At 52.8% G+C, this 17,837-nt stretch overlaps 1 pseudogene; it reads right to left on the bottom strand.

The window, feature by feature from the left end:
* Positions 1 to 490: 490 nt before the first annotated feature.
* On the bottom strand, positions 491 to 17,710 carry LOC101047576 (surfeit locus protein 4-like; annotated as a pseudogene).
* Between the last annotated feature and the right edge of the window lie 127 nt (positions 17,711 to 17,837).

The following is a 17,837-nucleotide window of genomic DNA, read 5'->3' as shown; positions in this document are numbered from 1 at the left end:
ATACTTTTAAGTTTGTTTGTTGAGATTAATTTCCTATAGATCTTGATCATCTATTTTTTAAACAGAATTCCAAAATATTTAGCAAAAAATTGAAAATGTCTGAGCACTTTGCCTAAAAGTAGAAAAATATAATTTCAAAAGGTTATTATGAAAGTTGCTTTACCTCATTTCAATTTAAAAACAGAATAAAAGCACCAAATTACAAAACCACCACATATCTTAAAGCTACAAGCTAACATCTTTGAACATTTAAAGAGACCCTTGCTCTAGTTCTGGCTTGGAATTGTGTAGATGCAGAGGCATCAGTTAACCATTTTGGGGCCAGACCAGCTGCTGCCCCTTAACCTTTGACCCTGGACTTCAAGTTTCCTCCAGCGTTCAGGCCCGTCTCCTGGAGTTCTTTATAGGAGGCTCTCAATGAGTTCTCAAATACCATCTCTGGAGATGGGTCATGCTTCAGAGAGAAGCTAGAAGTGCAGGCCCCTCTGGGTAAAACAGGCTGCAGTGGGCAAAGCTGGAAACAGAATGAGGCTGCAGGCATTGACTGGGCTGCAGTGTTGGGCACTTAGACTGCCAGGAGCAGGCCATGATAGATCAACCCGGTGGTAGCCCCAGGCACCTTCAGGTGGTTGGGGACAAACTGGGCACTAGACCAGCTAAAGGCACTGGAGTAGGTCGACGAGAGATTTCTGAGAAGGCTGGCAGACCACCGCAGATCTTTGTCTTTTTATGTGGAGCCATGGGCGAGGCGTTCAAGAACTTGTGGAAGGAGCTTGACTTCTTCAAGCCTCGGGCCAGGTCCTGGAGCATGAGGTCGTCGGCCAGGATGCCTAGAAATGCACTGGTGGTGGAACTGAGGATGGTGGCGGAACTGAGGATGGTGGCAGCCACTTGCACCAGATGCCTGGCTGCAAGACTGCTACTTCCACCACCGTACGCATCTAGCTCCAGTGGCAGGCCTGGATCACCAAGTAGGCAGCGCAGCATGTACGAAGAGCCAGGCCTCAGGTACTGGTAGGCGCATCATTCGCTGTGGTCACGCACATGCACCTGGGCACCCAGACACACCACCAGCAGCACAGCAGCATCCTCATGGCCATGCAGCACAGCCAGGTGCAGCGGCATGTAGCCGCCGTGAGAGCGCACATTCACGTCGACTGCCAAGGTAACAATCAAGACCAGTTCCTACCAGGAGGTAGTGGAAGGAAAGCAGTGTTCAGCAACGGGAAGGAGCGTCTACACCAATCCATCACCCTTGCCTGCGTGACCCAGCTGAGCCCTCAAGCCACCTCCCTCAGATAGTGGTGATCCAGTCATGGGGTTTCCTCCTGACAATTCTCATTCCACTCCAAGTCAAAACACTGAAGCCCTGTAGCCCCAGAAGGTACAAGCATTCCAGAACTAAGATGAGGCTGACTTGACTTCAAAACCAGTTTCTGATAAGGACAGCCTGTGACTTCCTGCTGACCACAGAAAGCAAGAAAATGTACTTCCTTATTACTGCTTTTGAGGCTCATATTAGGTCTATATGTTCAGTGTGTTTTTTGCCACATGCCTTTGTTTACATAAACCTTTCATGGATGAAAGGTTTGTTCTCCCAGCTACTGGATGTCCCCAGGCAGGCAGATGTCAGCAGTCAGCCCCTCCTGGGCTTGGCTCACCAGAAGTTACACCTTTTCCTCGGTGGCTGGCATGCAATGCTCAATCAGAGATTAAAACCCCAGACCCCTCATTACAATGCAGGATAGCTCTAAAAGGACCTCAGCTTATGAACTGCCCCCAGAGTTGGCTGAAGCGTCTTTCGAGACGGCATCACAGCTCAACTTCTTCCTTTATGTTTACTTACATTCCCTTTCTCACAAGTATGGAACCCTGCTTAGCGTCCTGAGGCTCACCTCCATCTGAGGATCTGCTTCCTGGAATACCCATGCGTCCTCTGACAGTTACGGAAACATGTGATTCACTTAACATGCTAGTCAAGCTGTGTTCTAACATGAAATGGAGGTCAAGCATGGGCGTGTCTTCAGTAGGATCTCCAGAATTCTATTCCATTTCTACAGAAGATTTGCTGAGTGATTTGCAAAGAACAGTCCTGAACTTGTGCCTGGGAGTTTAAGTGACTACGAATGCAGCACAGGACCCCTGCAGAGATAGGCCAGGTAGCCAAAGGTTGCCAGTCATTACATGACTGATGCTAAGGATTTTTATTACTTGAAGAAGAAAACCAGGAATAGGCTATTTGCAAATGTTCTTTCTAACTCTAAGGAATTCCCCTATCACCATCTTCCAAGATGTAAGAGGAGCTTGGGTGGAGAGCCTTGGCCAACCAAGGGCCAAGCACACTCCACCAAGGTTAGAGGTTCTGGCCTTCACTTGCTGGAAAGAAGGCTTGACACACAAGGGATTGATGATTTTTTGGTCTCTTTTAATGGGATCAAAAGGTTTGCTCCATTTGAGCACCTCCCCCAGGCTGTGGTTAGTACCCAACCAGGGAGGGGTGAACAGGGAGGGGATGGGGGAGGCACAGCATTCCTTCTAGTAGGATAGGAAACCAGACCCATTCAGGCAAGCAGGAATACTTACAGAAAAGAAGCTGGCATCAAAGTGAAGGAGGGTCATGAACATCAGAAGCAGCAAGACTCTGCCTCCAAGCTTCATGTGCTGTTTGGGGGAGCTCTCACACATGGTGGGGACGCCCGCGAACATGCTCTTCCCTTCAGAATGAGATTCTGCTAGGAGCAGCAACAGGCCTCCTCCCAGGGCCAGGTTCCTGAGGAACAGACACGCACGCTGAAGCGAAGCCTCACCAGAATCTGGCCTGCCTGTCAGAAGAAAGACCTTGGTGCACATATAGGAAGGCCCTTACTTCCCTTTCTCCAAACGCAGGAATCTGCTAAGCAGGACCAGGCAGGCATGCGCACAGGACCTCAGACTCTGGAGTTACACCCATGTAAAACCTTACATAGCTCGAGAGACAGAGGTGTCTTTACAACTTGACAGCGATGGGCTACCTGAACACACGCAGAACCCAGTCACAATTTCGGTGTTGACCAGCTGGGTCCCCGTGGGCAGCCATGTCCTCCAATCAGACCCTGAATCCCCACGCCCGTGAAATAAGGGGCGGAAGAGATGGCTTCAGTCACTACTATTCTAGGGGCTCTGCAGCATCCTCTTCAGAACCTGCTTCTAAGAGGCACAGTTCAGACCAGAGGGCCAATCTTTTGGCTTCCCTGGGCCACACTGGAAGAATTACTTGGCCACATATAAAATACCCTAATACTAATGATAGCTGATGAGCTAAAAAAATAAAATTTAAAAATTGCAAAAACTCTCATAAAGTTATAAGAAAGTTTATGAGTTTGTGTTGGGCCACATTCAGCCCAGGGACCACAGGCTGGACAAGCTTGATTTTGACCCAAAGATGTTAACTGAGTTTAGAAATACAGATTGAGTATCCCTTACCTGAAACACTTGGGACCCAAAGTGTTTCAGATTTTGGTGTATTTATAGACTTATCAGTTGAGCATCCCAAATCTGAAAATCCAAAACCTGAAATGCTCCAACGAGAACTTCCTTTGAGCATCATGTTGGTGCCCAAGATTTTTCCCATTCTGGAGCATTTCAGACTTTGGATTTGCAATGCTCAGCCTACACAAGGAGCGTATACTAAAACTCACTAACCAGAATGCACATACCTCATCAAAAAATTCAAGTCCCATAAAATGCTGTAGGCAATCGTCTGGGGGGAAAAAAGAGAGAGATACCTGAGTCTCAGTCTTTCCAAAGGCATTTCCACAGAATTCATAAGAGCCTTAAGCAATGTCTGCAGCCGGAGTCTAAAACACACAAAACCAACACAGAAGACCTAGCACAGATCTAGGCTCAAAACTGTGGTTCTGCATTTCTCAAGAAATGTGCTGTGATATTCCGGAGAACAAAGTGATTGAGACCACTGATGTGGATTCAGATATTCTGTTCCCAGCATTTCATCTGAATAACCAGGTATTCTTCTTTATGAAGCAACATGGTAACAAGACAGCATCCTGACTGCAGGCAAGCTCAGGACTTGCCCTTGTCACAATAATCACAGGAATGGGGCAAAAGATGGCCCCGTACCTAATGACCCACCTCTACAGCCCCGCTTGGGCTCACAACTTCCCCAGAAGAGAAAGGAGCTCCAGGTAGTCAGAGACGTGGTGAGGGCTGAAGAGGGAGTGACACTGAACCCTCGAGGATGTCTTTTGGGAAGCTCTGCTCCACCAGAGCAAAGAGAAGGGAGCCCCAACCACACGCCTGTGTACCTGCAGAGCTATGATTCCAAAGAGCCCGAAGCAGGCATACTGCACAAAGTTCCTGTTCAATACCAGGATGCAGCCAGCTGGAGAGAAGGAAAAGGGTTAGGGGGTCTGAGGATGGGTGCCGGGGGAGGAGCACCGTTTCGATACACTGCCACCTCACCTGGCCCTCCCGTCCAGAGGCAGGTGAGGAAAACCACCTACCCAAGCAAAAAGCAACTTCTGGGAGAATCAATGATAGGCAAGGACCACACATGGTAAGTTGCCTGGACTTAACACAAACACAGAAAGTGGAGCCTTTGCTATAATAAGGAACGGGTTGTTACCCGCAGTCAGCTCCCAAGTCAGCCGCCCACCTGAGGTGGGAAATTAACTGCTCTACTGTGGAGAGTTCACACATAGCCTCCCAACTGCTAATGATCATGGAATAAGAAGCCCAGTGAATCCTGCCCACTCTCAGAGCCACTCACTCAGCTGTCCCAGCAAGTTGAGGAAGACAAAGGACGAGGCCAGCAGGTAGCCAAAGTTCCAGGTGTTGGATATAGTCGTGCTGCCCGCTCCACTGGGACCACATGTGGATGCCGTCCTCCAGGAAAGTGCTGATCAGACAGAGGCGCGCCATGTGGGGCAGGTACTGCTTTGCGACACGGAGGAACTGCAAACCCAAAGGTGAGGTGACTGTGACGGGGAGCCCCAGACCGCAGCTGGGCACGTCCTTGGGTGGGGTGTGCATGAGGAACAGATGCTGTGGAATGTAAGAGCTCTGGTCAGTCCCGGTGCCTTCTGAGGACAGACTAGGGGGCTCTCAGTGCTTGCTCCCGAGTGCTACCCTATGAGTCTGGACACATGCGACAATCCAAGTATCAGTCCCAGAGATGCATGACATAGCGTTGGGCACTCTGGTACAGACCCCATAGGGCAGTAGCCCTAACACTCTGCCACTGTGATTTCCTCTGGTGCCTTGGCAGGCAACTACAGTCATCGAAGGTGGCACTATCACAAGATACAGAGCTTCTCTTTTCAGTCAAGGGCATTTACAAATTGGAATCAACAATGACATCTGAAAAGGCACTTAGAGGTTGTCTATCCAGGGTTTCCACACCTCGGCACTACTGGCATCAGAGAGTGGGCCACTCTTTGCCATGGGTCATCCTGGGTGCTACAGTATATGACACAGCAAGTCTGGCCTCTGCCCATGACATGCCAGAAGCAACCTCCCTCCTGAGGCACCACTGCACTTTACTAGGCATCCCCACTGCTCTGGTCCAACCCCTCACCTTACAAATGGGCATACTAAGCCCAGCGGGAAGGGGTTTCCCCAGGCCTCAAGGACCTGATGGTGCAATGCCAAAACCTGACCTCAGCCTGCAGGTCATACATGGCTGAGGTGCCAAGGCCTGGACCTCTCAGCCTGCCCGGTGATGCCCAGAACCCCCCTGACAGAACAAGGGTTGGCTTAGGTGACAGCCAGGGTCCCAGGCCTAGAGGACCACGTGGTTGACTGAATGGTAAGATCAGGTGTTTATGGTTAGCCAAAAATCTCCAGGGCAGGAGAGGAGGCCCCAGGCTCTGGACAGTGCATGTCGGGTCCTGACAGTCCCCAAGTGTACACAACAACTGTCAGTGCAGCATGAAGCTGGTACCACTGATGGCTAGAAAGCACTGGGATTTCGTCAAAGCCTGCATAATCTTGAGTAAATTAAAACACACTAACAAATGGGATGGACAGCTGTTTCAACAGCAATGAAATGCAAGTGTATGAAATTGCTGTTAAATGTCAAAGGCAAAGAAAACATTTATGACTTCCTGCTGTCCTGTGAGTCGGGTCATTTATGACTGCTGGGTTAGGTGGCCAACATGCACTACTGGATGCCTGGTACAAATGTCACACAGGTTTACCCCATGCACTTTTATCACTCACGCAAAACTGAGATATAAAGGGAAAGAAATCCTATAACACAGCAAGTCCTTTGGAGAAAGATCAGGGGACCCACCCACGAATGCCAGTTGGGAAGCCAGAGTCTAAAGAGCACCCGACAGCCTGACCCCCGCGGGCAAGACGTCAACTGCACAGTCCCTCCTAAGGCAGACTAAACCTACTGTTGGAACAAAAGAAGATGTGCCTATGTGCTTCTTTCTTTTCACCATCTTTCAAGTTGCTTCAAACTCCTAGACACTGCTGAGGCTCCCCACCTCAGTTAACACGCCCTAGCTGTTCAGATCACCCTCCAGCCTGTCAAGTGGGGCCCTGGCTAGGTCAGAACTGCAGATTGGCTCCCATGTGGCAGGGGGTGGAGATGGAGATTACAAACCAGGTGGCCATTCTCCCCAAACCCAGTGAGCCTGCACCCTGCAGTGTCAGTTCTACACAAATTTACTCAACCTTTGGCTCCACTGAAGTGATGGCAGACATCACAGTGACCGACAGATACCCAGGGAATCACCAAGCCATGTGGGAGACGCGGTTCAAAGGGCTTGGTGATTGACCCAAGGAATCACCAAGCCATTTGAGATAGCATCTCTACTACCCTACAGTAGAGTGAGGCCAGATGAACTAATGGTTGCTAAGATTCTTTCCAACCTCAGGAGGAGAAAGACATTGTTTTATTTTTTAAAAGACCCCAAATACTCCCCTGTGAATTTCGGAGCCAATGCAGAGGACCAGCACAAGATGCCCGTATCACACTGGGAGGTGGGAAAAGGTGATGCCACACACCCTCCCCAGGTTCTGCCTCGTGGCCCCATTGCTTTCTAAACGCCCAGCGAAAGTGTAATCACCCATATTCCATGGAAGAGATAAAGTACACTACCCTGCCATGTGATGTGCCACTCTTCTCAAGTCATGGCCTTTGTGTCGAGGCCTATCTGGGACACCCTGGCAAGGACACGGAACTTCACCTCATCTAAACCTGGGGAAAAGCAACCATGGGGAAGGAAGAGCTCAACAAGAGGCTGTGCAGACCTCTGAGAAGACATGGAGCTGTGGCAGGACTCCTAGGGTGTACACCCCACCAGCAGCAGAGAGGCAGACTGTAATCCACACCCAAGACAGACATCAGAGGTGTTCTGACTTGCTTCTAAAATGAGAGCTGTGAGCTATTCATTGACCTCAGATGAGCAAACCAGCCCCAGCCGTGGGCTGCAGTCTAAGCCTCCCCCAGCTGCAGGACCCGCATTTAACATGCTCATCGGCTATGTGCACAGCCCATGAGACTGAGACAGTGTTTAACGGTCTCTTTGATGAGTCTCTGGCTCTTAATTTGAGTGTCTGGGTCAAGAGGATTAAAGAACAAAAAAGAGAAGGTGGGACAGCCAATTCACACCTCCTTCCCTGCGCAAACGTGGCGAGACAGACACAGCTCTTGGCTTTGGGGGAAAATATGGGAAAATTTGGGTACTGCACTGTGTAACTGAGCATATCTACTGCTTAGCTGCTCTGGTTTTCAAAAGCAAGCCTGGTCCAGACTGAAGGCTGACTAGCTGTAAGGCTGAGGCAGTCTCCTTTAAACCAGTCACCATCTAATGAGCATCCCCTAACATGGGGAACTGTTTGGACTTAAACGTGAAAAAAACATGTTTAAAGACCAGGCCCAACATGAACCTCTTTCCCCACACACCTGTTGGTCACAACTTCAACTTGGCCACTGGACCCATGTCATGCCACTCTAGAACAAGTCCCAAAGCCAGTGTTCCCTCAGCCCAGCAGAAAAGAGCCCCCAACTCAGGCATGACACGCAGCACCCAGGGTAAGACAAGAGCAGCCACGCTGCAGGCACTCAGCCCACTGCCGGTAGCCAGCACACAGGTGACCTGTGTAAACATGGCGAGCACATAAAACCCGTGATAGTCCCCCTCCCCCACATCAGAGAACTGTGACAGCAGAGCCAGAGGTGGCTGCTGACCTGGCAGGCTGCAGGAAAGAGATGACACAGCTAGCTCACCTATGTGGCCAAGCTTCTCATTAAGTCTCTCGGAGAAACCACACCATCAAGCAGAATATGGCTCATAAGCAGTAACAGCATCTCAGGAGCTTAATAGGAAGACTGAGATTCCTCTCAGAGGGGTGGTTATTTCAGACGACTGAAGGGGATTTGAGAAACAGAATTATATCCACCCTGAGAGATGACTTCGTGCGCATACAGTGATCACCATCACAGCCACCTGCAGCTCCCACGCCACACAGAAAATTCCACTTTCTCTTCACACTCAGGACAAAAAACAATTAAGAAAAGCAGCCTGCAAATTCATGGTGAATGAGAACATCGAGGAAAAAGGCAGGTCACATTTCCTTGATCACCGAGGATTGGGGCTGCCTTGTTCAAGGCCCAACTCAGGTCCCACACATCCTAGAAATGAGGACACGGGCCTTCGCCTCATCTAAACCCGGGGAAAAGCAACCATGGGGACAGAAGAAGAAGCGGCCCAGCAGCTTCTCACATCAGGTTGCCAGGGCTGGCTCGACCTCAGTGGCTCACTGCAGCTCCAGAACTTCCCTGAGCCTCCCTCCCATGCTGCTCTAGAGGTTTACACTGCACCCTGCAGGGCCAGAGAAGGTGTCACACATCCCAACGTGGAAGATGATGGCCTGGCTTTACTAAAAATCTGTGATCAAAATCACAGTTGTAGGAAAGAAGTAGCTGAGCACAACTGGGCCCCATCTTCTGGGAGGAGCCCCACCAACCACAACCTCCCCTGCTTCTCCCCTACACTCCCCTAAAGAGTGGGGTGAATGTGTTTTAACCTCCCGTTAAGATCAGCACACAAAGAAAAGGGAGTCAGCTCCTCTTTCCCTTCTCTCCTTGCTCCTTCATAGTACACAGTAGGGTATGACAGAGCCTGCCACTGTCACCAGGACCCCACCACACCAGACAGCCATCCTCACGATGTTCATCAGGAGCCTCACAGTGCCTGTGCCACCAGCAGGTTCAGATGTCCTCAGGACCATCCTCACTTCCTCAGCACTTCAACTAGGGCCAAGGCCAGCTCCTAGGGCCCAGGACTAGCTCTGCCACTCTTGAGGACAGTAAAAATACCAAAGACCACACTGGAGAGGAAGGCCCCATAAAGCTTTTCTGTCACCTTTGTGAGGAGCTGCCAGGCAGAACCCATTAAGTGCTAATATTGCTGTTTATGGGTATAAATTGCTTTGAAGCTACATTTTGCAGAGTGTCTAACAGGCAGTGAGGAGCAGCTGCAGGCACGAACATTAGTTTGGATTGCTGAGTTCATTAGAGTTTCTGGCCCCTTCCCATGGCTTCCAAATGCCTAGCTCCTACATAGAGCACATCTCAGCAGTTTCTACAGAGCATGGCTCCCGGGAGCAGGAGGACACTGTCCCTGGCTGCCAGAACAAGGAGCTTGATGCTAGAGATAGAGAGATTAAGAGATGCAGCTGGGGGGAGCCTGCCAGCCCCTGCCAGCAGAAACTAGCTAGACTGCTCATCCCCGTGGACCAGCCTCTGCAGACCAGAAGGTTGCAGTCCACCAAGCAACCAGTCTTTGGGGTAACAAGACGCGATCTCAGTCTCCAGCCCACCACAAGCCAGTGTGGCCAGCCAACCTCTCTCTGCCCATCTGAAGATGGAGACGCTCTGGCCAACCTCTTGCAGTCGGGAAGGCCACACAAGGAATGTGTATCACGGACCTGGCCCACTGAAAAACTTAATGTCATTGTCATAATACCAGAGGACACTGGGCCTGGGAAACTAAGCTTATTTAGGTCTTGCTCTCAGCAGCCCACATTTCCTAGTCAAATCTTGTCACTTGGCCGGGCGCGGTGGCTCAAGCCTGTAATCCCAGCACTTTGGGAGGCCAAGGCGGGTGGATCACGAGGTCAAGAGATCGAGACCATCCTGGTTAACATGGTGAAACCCTGTCTCTACTAAAAATACCAAACATTAGCTGAGCATGGTGGCGCGTGCCTGTAATCCCAGCTACTCAGGAGGTTGAGGCAGGAGAATTGCCTGAACCCAGGAGGCGGAGGTTGCGGTGAGCCGAGATCGCGCCATTGCACTCCAGCCTGGGTAACAAGAGCGAAACTCCGTCTCAAAAAAAAAATCTTGTCACTTCGGTTTCGCTTTTGTTTTCTGAAGATGAGAAAAACTGGATTCTTACTTTATCTGATTAGTGACTTCCATGGTAATTCCCCATTGGGTTCAAATTAGGTCATTTGCACGTAAAGCCTGATCTGGCAGCTTTAAGTACTATGTGGATAAACAGAAACAAAGCTCCACCTGGGCTTCATCAAATTCTGTCCACGAGAAGCCACACTGTGACGTCGTGACCTGTTGACCGGCCTGAGTCTGTCTGATTGGAGTTTGGGCGAATACAAGTCACTGCCCTCCCAAGCTGCCCACAAAGGGGCATGGAAACTCCTGCCGCCACGCTCTGCCACCACCCAGGCAGACTCTAATGAGGTCATCTGACATCGGCAGCCTGCGCTGCCTGACAGATATGGTCCTAATCACTTGGAATTTGTATGTCAACAGGCTGCTCACCCCTTCACCTACTAGTGCTCTTCCCTTGACTTGGGACAGAAGACGAATACCAGGCTCTGGGAGTGCTGAGGACCAAGACCTGGGGTTTCTTCAGTGGCCCACAGGCAAGTCCGGGAGCCTGAGCAGGTTTGGCCTCTCCTCGGTAACCTGGGAGAGGTCAACCCTGCGCCCCCTCAAGAGCCCCTTTCCAGTTCCAAGCTACTGCTTCTTTCATTTAAAACATAACAAAACACATGACGGTGGCTAGGTGCCATGGCTCACACCCGTATTCTCAGCACTTTGGAGGCCAAGGTGGGTGGATCACCTGAGGTCAGGTGTCCAAGACCAGCATGGCCGACATGGCGAAACACTGTCTCTACTAAAAATACAAAAATTCACTGGGCATGGTGGCAGGTTTCTGTAATCCCAGCTACTCAAGAGGCTGAGACCGGAGAATAGCTTGAACCTGGGAGGTGGAGCTCACAGTTAGCTGAAGACTGTGCCACTGCACTCCGGCCTGGGCAACAGAGACTCCATCTCCAAAACAATAACAAAACATGAAGAAAAGTCCAGGTGCAATGGCTCACACCTGTAATCCTAGCACCTTGGGAAGCTGAGGCAGGCAGATCACCTGAGGTCAGGAGTTCCAAGACCAGCCTGGCCAACATGGCAAAACCACATCTCAACCAAAAATACAAAAATTAGCTGGGCATGGTGGTGCTTACCTGTAATCCCAGCTACTTGGGGAGCTGAGGCAGGAGGCAGAGGCTGCAGTGAGCCAAGATCATGCCATTGCACTCCAGCCTGGTGACAGAGACACACTCCATCTCCAAAAAAAAAAAAAAAAAGTTATTGGCAGATTAACCTAGGGACACGGCTAATATTTATTTATTCATATTTTATTTTATTTATTTTTAAGACAGAGTCCTGCTCTGTCGCCCAGGGTGGAGTACACCTACTTCAGCCTCCCAAAGTACTGGGATTACAAACATGAGCCACCACGCCTGGCCCAATATGTAAACTTTATGTTCTCTGGGAACAGATGTTCTAAGTTGTCAGCACCTGCATTTAGCAGTGAGTATTTGGGGCATAGACTCCCTATATGACCTGGGGCTGCTGACTTCACAGCTGAGGCAAAACTGGTGCTGATGCTCTTGGGGCAGCCACTATCCCTGAGGACCCCTGGACAGAGCAGCTGTGAGGCCATAATTCAGCCTGCCTTGCCTTGGGGTAAGGAGGGAGGGAACCTGCCCACTGCCCTGCAGCAGAGTAGGGTGCAAACCCAGGACAGATGTGCCAGGCTTCCCACGCCTTCCCCAACAGTCCCTCCGCTTCATCCAGAGGGGCTTCCAGGCCAGCCTGTGTCCCCTCCCGCAGGCATCCTGTCCACACCAGCGCCCCCGGTGGCTTCACACAGCTCCTGTGGCAGAGGCAGTTGCCCCCTCCTCTGTACATAGCCTTTAAGCAGCCAGGGCTGGGAAGAGTTTCCTCTGCCCCTGCCTGCTGGTGCCCCAAAGGGTGCTCCACTCCTCGCCCCGCCCCACATGAGCTGCACCTCTGTGCCTGCCACTGGTTATTCGCTCTTTCTGTCTCTGCCTCTCCTCCTCCACTCTCCTCAGGATGCCACTCTGTGCCCAGGATGGTTCTGAGACTGAACAAGGGCAGAAGCAAGGGAGGCAGGACACAGGAAAGCCAGGGCCCCTGCCTGCAGGTTAGAAGGAGGCGGGCATGGACCGTCACAGCTGTGGGCATGGGAAGGGGTAGCTGTGCCCTTCACCTGCATTCTGGCTGCTGAGAGGATTCCCCGTGTTGGGGGGGACACCTGCCGGAGGCCACCTGGCTGATATAGGAAATGCTGTCTCCTGTCTACTGAGTTAATGAGTATTGGGGACCAAAGACTCCCCCCACAACACCCTGGAAAACTCTAGAACTGCTGCAGCTGGCAGTGCCACTGAACCCAGGGCAGGGAAACGAAGCCCCAGGCCACGCTGGCTCTAGACATCTGTGGCTCCCAGCGTGGCCATTGGGCAGAAAGGGGCATTTTCAATCCACCACCAGGAAGGAAAGGTTTGCCCAGGAGAAAGCACAAGATGGACACGGACTTTGCGTCTGCTGGACTGAATCTTGATTTTGTAAGCTAATGGGGTCAGACAGGAAGGCCTCCCCGTCTCCAGCCTAAAATTACCCCTAGGTAAAAAACACATGGACTCTGATTTCTCAGGCCCTGCCAGCTCACAAGGTTTCAGGTTTCTGGCTTCTTACCTGGCCCCAAGAGGGTCAGGATGATGGGTTTTGACCCTTCTGCATCCCTGGGGCCCGGCATGGGCCTGGCACTTCGGCTGCCTCCAGCTCCGTGGATACAGCTCAGTGGGCCGGAAATCGGAACTCCAACAGCTTTCAAGGCCATTCCCTGCCTGGGCTTCGTCCCCCACAGTCCCATGACTGTCCCTGCCTCCACACTGGGATTTGGTGATATCCACATGGAATTGCATCCCTGATGTCCTGGATGTAGGTACGGACCTGAGGGCCCAGGAGGGGTTGGCCCAGCCTTGACCAAAATCTCTGAATATAGATTCAGAAGCTAACAGGCACAGCACTGGCCCAGAGGCACTGCCCGAGGAGGGAGGCTCTCAGGAAGAGGCCCTGCAGGGGATGCTGGCCAGGCCCTCCCTTCTCCAGACATGGCCTATGCAACTGGTGTGAGTCCTGTGGCTTTCATCACACTGCACTGTAGGAAAGGCCCAGGACCCTGGCAGATGCTTTTGAACTATCTGTCAATCAAATGCTCTGGCCAGGAGCTCTGCTCTGAAACCCAGGAACAGCTCCACTGCCAGCAAGGATTTGAAAAAGCAGAAGGCCCTTCAGAGTCAGGCCAGCCTTGCCTGCTGGCCAGGCCCAGGTAGGCAGGCTCCCACTCTGCACAGGGAGTCCAGCTCTATTTGTAACTAGATGAGTAATACTCCTCCTCCAGCTCGTAGAGGTCAATGGAGATCTCGTCCCGCAGCATGATGAGCTTCTGGTCGCACTCCTCCTACAGCTCGCACAGCTGCTGGTAGCGCTGGTCGATGGCCTCGTTCACAGAGGGGAAGTCTGAGGATCAGGAACTGCTTGAGGTCGGACACTAGCTTCATCAGGGACTCACCAGCTCAGACCTATGGCCATCGGAACCAGGGTGGGCACAAGGTGAGGGGGGACAGCGGCCCTGCCCTCAGGTGGCTGATGCTGGGCAAGTGATGGCCTCTCTGGGAGCCTCTGCTTCATCTGCAAAGTGGGACTCGATCCCTGACCTCCACAGGTTCATTTGTCAGAATTAAGTGAGAAAACTAGCATGTCAGTTTCAGAGGGCAGGCCCTCCCCTCCCCTCAGCCTCTGGCTTCCACTCTTGCAGGACTGGCCTCCAGTCCAATTATGCAGATGCACATTCTGCTCATTATAAACACAAACCCCACAGATAAAACCGCAATCCCTCTTGCCTCCTGCCCCCTGCTAGGGGTAGCACAGCTGCCAGCTGGGCAGGGCTCCCGTAGGACCTTTTCCAGTGCATTCTCTGCCTTGGACGTGAACCTGCAGGAATATCTGCTTGCTGTTTCTCCTGTGATCTGAAGGAATCAAATGGCGCCCTAAAGTTCCGTTCAGCTGTTTGCCTTTTCACTCACAACTGACCTTAGGAACTTGTGAGTTAGCAGGAAGGCCTGCCCTCTTCCTGGCACCTGCATAGCTACAAGACAGCATGGCTGGCTCTCTGCCCAGCCTTCCTCCAGGTACCTCACAGTCTCCTGAGAAATGATTTGCCCCCACCTCATTCTTTAAAGCATCTCTACATTCGACTCCTTCTGCTCCTTCTCAGGGGAAGAGCAGACCAGCCCCAGACCCTCCTACCCTCCACCCAGGAAACCCCAGCAGGGACTGATGCTCCTGGAGCCTGGGCTGTGCCCTCCACCCTGACCACTCACGATATTGGCGGCTGCACGTGCATCTCGTAATTGTCCTGTTCACCTTGAGTGGCCCGTGACACCTGTGTCTCATCCTCAATCTGGGGGCAAACAAGAAAATGTACAATCAACCCAGCCAAGGCATCCCACCCCTGGCTCAGCCCAGCCCAGCTGATGGTAACTGTCATCTGCCTGGGATGCCCACACTAGCCACACCCTGTCTGTGGTGCCTTCTACAGACCTGAGCGCTGTCAGCCAAACCCCTGGCAAGGTTCAATTCCACTCTCTCTTGTTCTGGCCATGGGAGACAACAGGCACCTTGCTCAAGACAAATGGAGGCCAACCCATGCCACTTACTGTGCTCGGTGCAGGGATGGGGTCTTAGCTTGGCCCGGTCTTTTTGGGCTGTGGGAGCCCTATTTGGGAGGAACTGTCGTCAGTTGCTTGGTATTTGGTAAACCATTAGATGGATGAGTGAAGGGATGATGTATCTTTCTTTTCAGCAACCATTTCCTGATCACTTCCCAGGTGCCAGTCACTGTGTCGCACACTTGACTACCATTAGCCTATGACATTCTCACAGAAGCCTTGTCTGCGACCCGTGGTTTATAGGTGGGCAAGCAAGGCTGGGACAACCGGTACAGTCAAGGAGTCTCAAACGGTAAACAGGGGCCAGGAGTCCAGCCAGTGCATTCGGCTAAGCTGGACAGGGCTTCCCAGTGGGCCTTTTGAAGGCTCAGCTCAGGGTGGGTGTCAGGTACCCTCAGTAGTTAAGAGCCAGACTTCGTGAGTTCAAATCTCCTGGGCCTGGGTTTCCTCCTGAAATGGAGAGGACAATGGTGCCCACCTCAGAGTCCCCATGAAGATTCAGCAGAACGGGCACAGATAGCCACACAAAGTGGCTTGACACATGGCGAGCACAAAGTAATGCTAGCTTCCAGGCTTACCATCGCTGCTTACCGAGCCTGCCAGGTCTGCAGCAGCCGGAAGGGATACAGCCCATTCTGGTGCAGCTGCAACGATCAGCAGGCCCCAGTGCTGACTGCTCCACCTGCCTGGAGGGGCCCCGCTTTCTCCCCTCAGCCTGCTTGTCTCCTGCTCACTGGCTCTGTGCCAAAGCCCGAGGTAACTGTTTAACACAGGTAAACTCACCAATGCAGGACCCCACCATGCAGGAGAAACTGAGGCACTAAAAAGTGAAATCTCCATCCAAACCCACAGCGACGTGGGGCCCCAGCAGTCCAGCAAGAGTCCCCTGCACTGCTGTGCCAGGACGTGCCATTATTTGGTTGATTTATCTGCTGACCGGCTCCCCGTGCACTGGGTGCTTCCTGCCTGGAACACTCTTCACTCACGCTGCTCAGTCCCTGGCCTCTCCTGTCTCCAACCCTCCCCAGACCCTGCTCCTCTTTGTGCCCCCTGCCCCACCTTGGCGGTCTTGATGATCTCAGTGAAGTTGTCCCTGATGGACTTGATGTCATCCTTCCGCCACTTGTTGTAAGACTGCAGCAGTGTCTCCTTGCTCTGGGGCAGGGCTCTCTGCTGGGCCATGGCACAGCCTCAGGTGGCGCAGGGGCGGAGACCAGGACCTAGAGTGCAGGACAGACTCCTGAGTGCAGGCAGAGCCCTCAGCCACCCTTTATGCCCCCACCTTAGCAGAACACCCAGATTTCTGGGGATTTACTTTCTGCCAAATAGTCAATCACTGAAACACAGATGAACTCATTCCATCAGCAGTCATCGCAGGGCGTGCGGAAACTCTCCTCTGGCCCCGCCTCCGCCAGAACAAGCTCATCCTAGAACTCCTGGCCAGCCCCCCGAGCCTTGTCCAGGGATCCAGTCCATACTTCATGTCCAGGCCCACAGCGTGTCCCAGAAAGGCCTGCAAGCTCAACACCAGCTCCCTGTCCCTAGCCCTGGCATAACTTCTTAGCCTGCTGCCACCCTCGCCACGCCCTCCCATCTGAGGAGTCCTTCCGATCCGACCCCTCAGCACGGCCTGCATCCACGCTTTCCTTCCACTCCTACTCCGACTCCTGACCTCATCCCTGTACTGCGGCCCCGCTCCCTCCAGTTTCCATGCGGCAGGTAAGAAGTCCTAAGAAGCTGTCATTCCTGCCAGGCGTGGTGGCTCACGCCTGTAATCCTAGCACTTTGGGAGGCCGAGGCGGGAGGATCACCTGAGAGGTCAGGAGTTCGAGACCAGCCTGGCCAACATGGTGAAACACCGTCTGCACTAAAAATACGAAAATTAGCTGGGTGTGGTGGCGGGCGCACCTGTAATCCCAGCTACTCGGGAGGCTGAGACAAGAGAATCGCTTGAACCCGGGAGGCGGAGGCTGCAGTGAGTTGAGATCGCGCCACTGCACTCCCGCCTGCGTGACAGAGCGAGACTCTTGTCTCAAAAAGAAGAAAAAAGCGGTCATTCCACTCCCTCGCCTAGCAGCCTTCATGGCTCCTCGGTGCGCCGGGACAAGGCCTCTCGGCCTCTACCCTGCAGCCGCACTGGACGGCCTCGGCGCTGGACCTGCCTGGCTCTCGGACCAGGTCTTTGGGCACAGTGCTCGGGGAGGGCTTGGGGCCCCCTCGGTTCGGGGCCTGGCGCAAGGCCTAGCGGACTCCTGGACGCACTCGCGTTGTTTGAGCCCATATTCGGCGGGATGGGGGAAATAAGTCACAAGTAGTAAAGCGGACCCCAACCCCAGTCCCCAGAGCCCACCTACCCACACACCCACCCCCGACACACCCCCTTCCCCACCCCCCCACCACACCCTCACCCCCAACCCAGAGCCCACGCACCAGACGCCGCGTCCCCAGGGTCAACCTGGAGCAGGGTGGACAAGTGCCTCCGGGACCCGCATTTTTCCGCGCCTCTCCCCAGGCCGGCCCGCCCGCCGCAGTCTCTCGGCCCGGACAGAGTCTTCCCGGTCGCGTCGGAGTCCGAAAACCTAGTCTGCCGCCGCGGCCTCTCCGCCCTGCGTCGATTTTTAGGTTTATAGTAGTCCTGTTGCTTTAAGTATGAAATCCCGCGCCGGCATCAACTCTCGCGATCTTCGAGGCCGCATACTTATTACCCACAGTTCCCTTTCCATTCTCTCTCTTCCCGACGGCCAAGATGGTGAGTGAGATGTAGT

This window comes from Saimiri boliviensis, chromosome 3 (assembly GCF_048565385.1).
Source record: "Saimiri boliviensis isolate mSaiBol1 chromosome 3, mSaiBol1.pri, whole genome shotgun sequence".
In the NCBI taxonomy this organism is placed as follows: Eukaryota; Metazoa; Chordata; class Mammalia; order Primates; family Cebidae; genus Saimiri; species Saimiri boliviensis.
Note: the sequence above shows the minus strand (reverse complement) of the source record. Positions and strands in the feature narration are given on the sequence as shown.